This window comes from Cynoglossus semilaevis, chromosome 16 (assembly GCF_000523025.1).
Source record: "Cynoglossus semilaevis isolate Cse_v1.0 chromosome 16, Cse_v1.0, whole genome shotgun sequence".
Taxonomy (NCBI): Eukaryota; Metazoa; Chordata; class Actinopteri; order Pleuronectiformes; family Cynoglossidae; genus Cynoglossus; species Cynoglossus semilaevis.
The window spans coordinates 16,771,560-16,777,348 of NC_024322.1; positions in this window are offsets into that span (position 1 = coordinate 16,771,560).

Consider the following 5,789-nt stretch of genomic DNA (forward strand, 5'->3'; position numbering starts at 1 on the left):
CTCTTCACCCTCATTTTAACCTTAAAAATATCAACACCTCTGCTACTTTTATAAAAGGAATATCTACACAGTTAATGACTCACTGCGTGCTCCGCCCAACTCCTCCACTGGGGTTTCCCCTAACCTGAGGAAAGCTTCACGTAACCATGGCAACGATTGAACCAAGATCAGAGCAGAAAACAGTGTAGAGTCAGGTCTGAACCTGTACGTTGGTCAGTAGTTAACGTTGTTACTTCAACAAACCAACTAAAACCGCGTCCTCACTCACTGTCTCCCCCTAGTGTTGTTACAGATGACAACACACCTGTAGTGCCCCAGGTGTTTACGTAACATATCGGGTGTTGATTTAGCATTCTGCTACATGAGACATCATCTACTGACTTGTAATTTGTCATAAAAACAATAGGGGGCACACATATTGGGTTTGTGGTACAGATGGCGCTGCTCCATCACTAACTGTTTTATTTGACTTCATTAAACCCATAAACACCGACGTGACATCTGTGAAAAATGTTTACTGTTTTCACAAGCTGTAAATTCCCACCGTCAGTGAAGCCATCGCCGAGCGGCTGTGTTTTTATGACACCTGTCAGACTGTGGCGTTCCCTTCACGCACCATCGATGATGACGATGATCCTTCTTTATTAGGGCAGGGCAAACCCTGAGCACCGAGGGGTAAGACTGACACGGTCCAGTGACAGGGATTATCTACAGGTACGGGGTCAGGGACTGTTAGAAAAAAAACTCTACTCCAGTAGAAGATTGATGTAAAATAGTTTCACGCGGCGGGACGGAGAAGTCGTGAGCCGTGCGTTTTGAGGTCAGACTCTTCGTGGCGGCCTTGACAGCTGGGAGGAGTTCAGACCTGTAAACTCCGTACAGAGTTGATGTATGTCACTCTGCGCTGACATCACATCAATACGTGTTGCGTTTAGGGTCAACTCGATGTCAAGTGTCAGAAATAAATCAAGGACGTTACCTGGAAGGCCCCGTGGTGGGGGGAGATTTACGGTCAATTCCGATAACACACAGGACAAAAACCCTCTACAGTGACTGCCTGTTCACCACCAGGGGGCGTTCACACTGTTGATTTTTATTGTAAATTTTAAATACGTTGCTTTTTTCCAACTTGAACAAGTTTAAAAATGGTTAGAAGATGTTTGTTAGCTCAAGGCCCTCAACCAATAATACGTTAATGTGTATGAATCAAAAAAATATGCAATAATGATCCAAATTTATCCTCCACGCACGGTTTTGCCAAAAAGGTTTAACCTTGAGCAATAAGCTGCTCCCATTACTCAGCCTGAGCTGACAGACTGTATTCAGGGAGATAAGACAAAGATTCTTTTCTGACTGCATTCACCTCAAAGTCCTCATCACCTGACACCGTACTCGTAAGGGCACGCCACTGTTCCACGGCTAAAACAACAATCTCTGCGTTTCACACGTGGAAAGAAGGACGAGCTCCAGCGGCACCGGCAAACAAAGACCCGACCACGGAACACAAAGACCCATTCACAGACCATGGGGGTCAAACTGGGCGGGGCGGGGTTGACGAGAACCTGTCGATACGATATGTATCACGATGCAGGGGCAACGATACGATATACTGCGATACTACAGACAGGATGACAGGATACGATATGTATCACGATGCAGGGGCAGAGGGATCTACATTTGGAATCACCAGAGAAGAAAGAAAAGAAAAAGAAAATGAACCAACACCAGGAATATTGGACTGGGAATTGGTGAGAAAAAAAATCAATAACTGATCAATGACTGAGGAGGAGATTGATACGGAATCAGGAAAGGAAATATTGCGATTTTTCAGTGTATCAATATTTTCTCACAGCTCTCGTCCAAACAGGTTCGGTGGATATTTCTGTGTATCAATATTTTCTTACAGCTCTCGTCCAAACAGGATGAGCTGGTCTTCTATAGACCCCGAACATGACACTGTTGACTTGTTACTCCAGGGGGCGCCACCCTGGTATTGGCAAAGTCATTTATATACAGTGATTTTACATCAGTTGACTTTTCAGATGCACCTCGACCTGGATGTGGAATTTAATCTCACCTTGGCCACTAGAGGTGTTTTGAGCTGACATGACCTTTGCTCTCAGGTGCTTCTGAGGGCATTGGTGGATGTGGGCAACGGGGGGGGGGGGGTTAACACGCCCCAGTTCGACCGGGGCAGGGATTCTAACTGACAGTTGCTGCTTTAACGACTTGCAGGTTTTTCTGCGTCTGTTTTGTGAATATTCTCCACTTGGTTCTGATTAGTCCTGGCAGTGAACTCAGTGTAAGTAGAAAAAAATGGGAATTTTAATTTAGAAGATTTTTTTTTTTTTGACAGCTGTTGTTGTGAAGCAGCTGCAGAATAGGCTGAGTTTGCGTTGTACGACCAACCAGTGCACCTGCTCCGCATCAACAGTTTCTCTGCTGCTCCGAGCTCTGGTTTCCCTCCAGCTGAGGGGCAGGTCCACGTCGGGGGAGCGTCACGAGTGCAAAATGCAGTTTGGAGATGCCTATCTCGTAAATTAGATTTTATTATAAGTAAGCAAAGCGCGATCGAGAAGCCTGGCAGTTATCGCGCCGATTATCTGCTCTGATCTTGGTTTGTTTAAAAGATAAAAACTTGTTGCTGCTACTTGACGAAAAACTCCGTCTTCAAACTGAGGAACCGGAGAGCGGTACGACTTGCTGACACTTGTTGGCTCAGCGAGTCAAAAGGTACATTAAAGCCACATTCCAGGACATGCTCATATCTAATAAAACAGAGGCCCAGCTCTGCCGCGTGTCGGCCGTCCACCGACACATTCACCAGGTTATCAGCATTCTTTACATTCTTCTGCCACTCACTCAGGACCAGTCACTGACTGAACATCCAACCACCTCCACGCGGCTCCTTATCACCCAGTCCATCGCAGTCCATACCAATAAAAGTCACATCAAGACCGTATCAAATCAATACAAAAAAAAAGACACTTAGATTTACTGCATCTGGCAGAAGTCAGGTATCGCACGTGTCATGGTTTTTGATTATTCCTCAAATTCAGAATTCCAAGAACCCATTCCTGGGAAGCAGCGATCGCTCTCAGAGCAAAGGAATCGGTGTTTGCTCGATACACAACAACCACCCCAGGGATTTGAACCTACGATCCTCTGACGAGCATGATCCTCTTACCACTCTAGGGAGCCCGCCCCACACTTTGAGTCTCCTAATAGTTCAAGAAACTCTTTAGGATTTCTACAAACACATATAAAAATAATAATATTAATTAGTAAATACATTTTTCTAATCTCAATTATTGAAAGAAAAGTAAAAAAAAAAAGTGCAAGGTTAAAAATCCCACTGTACATCTGGTTTGACCTAATGACCCAGATATAAAGTCCATTACTGATAATAAATGTATCACTGGTCTTCGTATGTTTCTAAAGAGCGTTTCCTGGTAGTTTGCTGGTAGTTTGCTGGTAGTTTCCTGGTAGGGCATCTGTCTGCGCCTGCTGTTGTCTGTAAACAAGTGCTGACTCAGATTTACACTGAGAACCCACTTCTGTTAAACATCCACGTTTCATTTTTGTTTCTGTGGCCCAGGATTAACGATGTTTACGTCCCGTCCAAATAAAAGACACGTTTCAGGGAAACGTGTCTTTTCAGAGAACCTCCATTTTCTCCCCTCATTAACGGCGTTCCCACATTAATGCCAACAGATTCCGCCAAAACTCTGGACTCCCTGCTCACTGCAGAAATAATCGGAGCGTCGTCTCCGCAGCACATGAGTCATAATGCGAACAGTATTACCAGATTTTCGTGAGATAACCGAGCAACCAGGTCCACAGAACGAGGGGCCAAAAAAACCCGACTGATCCAACAGATGCCTTTCATCTTTGATCTTTTTCTTTTTCCAAGTTTTTTTTTCTCCAATGTTTTGCCCTCGACATTCCTGCCTTTGTTTGAATCAGGTTGTCCTTTCATCAGTGGTCACCAGCAGGGGGTGCACCTGGTGGTTTGGCAGAGTTTTTACACCTGATATCCTTCCTGATGTGAACAGACCTGGGTATCAGGGACTTTGGGGGGGGTCAAACCCAGTGTTACCTGTGCGGGGCAGGGAGGGAGGAGGGAGTCTACCCAAGGCAACAAGTACCAGCCAATCAGTACCAGGAGGGGAACAACACTAGCAACAACACTATCTAAACAAGTACAAAAATAGCAACCTGCAGTTGCTGAAATTTTTCCATCAAATTAACAGTAAACCAAGCTGCGAGTTTCTTGTAATCCATGTTTGGTAACCGTCCTTCCTGTGTGCTCTGAATCCTAATCCAAAGATGAAAATGGAAACTGGAGGCGGAGAGGAGTCTTTGAAAGAATAACTAATCTGTTTTCCCAGGGTTAATATCATCGCACTCAGCGCGGAAGCAGAAATTAAACCTGCCTACACAGGTCGGAGATTTACAGAGCAGCTCCAAGTCTGGCAGAAGCTGGGAATGGATTTCCATCTGTTGTTGCTGTACCTGAACGCCTCATCAGTGAACCACGTTAGCTACCGAGGTGAACTGGTCTTCATCTGGAAAGGTTCTAGAAGGTTCAGGTTTGGACCTGGTCTGCTGGACGGTCTGGACTTCCTGTCCTGTAGCTGCTTCTTTGAAACTTCAATCACGCGTCAAGTTTCAGACTTCGTACAGAACTTCAAGAACACGTCAACGCCGATCAACGCTCTGACAGGAAATCCAACCACGGAACCACAGGAAACACTTTTTAGATACCGGTCTTTCTCTTTGTACTGCAGGAAACAGTGAGTTGTGACCTTTAACCCTAGTAGACTGATATATGGTTATACTATAACGAATCAGACCAAAGACCCAACATGGAGTTTATATTCAGAATGTTTGAACCAATCAAATCAAATGTTCCTAACGCCACATTAACTTCAAGTTTAAAGGAAAATCTGCAGAGTTTTGTTACTGGAGTAACACATAACAAATACAAATATCTTCCACAAACTGTGACAAGTTCAGTATCTGGATTTTAAAAAATAAAAAGATATGTACTGTATACCACAAATTAGCAGAAATATATTGATATAAATATATATATAAATATATATAAGGCAGTAGTACACACCACTGTATTGGTGTCGGTGTCAGCAGTACAGACACCGTCCCTGACTCATCCCGTATTCAAGTCCAAGAAATGAAAAGTAACTTCAGACTTTGACCTCTGACCCAGACGGGAAAGTGACAAAAGTTTCCACCACAGTTTCAAAGTTGTGACTGCAGGCACTACGTTCTCAGCTCAGTGTCGTCGACTGCTCGCTCAGTGGAGTGAGGCGGCTTATGGTTCAACTTCATCTGACACTTTAATCCTCTGTAATGAGCACAGACAACGGCTGCAGGGCCATGACGTCATCTCCATGGCAGCAACACCGGCAACACGGGGAGACAACGGGGAGACAACGGGGAGACAACGGGGAGACAGTGGGAGGAACATCAGTGAGGAGCGGCACAAAGAGGACTCTCATCATCAGGACAATATCAGCCCTTCAATTAGTCCAGACCAGAACCAGACCAGGGTTCTGGCTGTCACTGTTCCCCCCCCCCTGACTTCTTCTTTGACACCAACCCCCTCAGGTTACGGCCTTGTTGTGCTTCAGCCTAAACCAGACCACGTTACGGTCCATGTGACGGAGCTTTGGTAAACCAGGTCCTGGTAAGAACCGAATGAACTTGGTGAACTAAAGTGGAGCAACAATAAAATGGTTCTACAGCTGGGGGGTGAGGGGACGGGG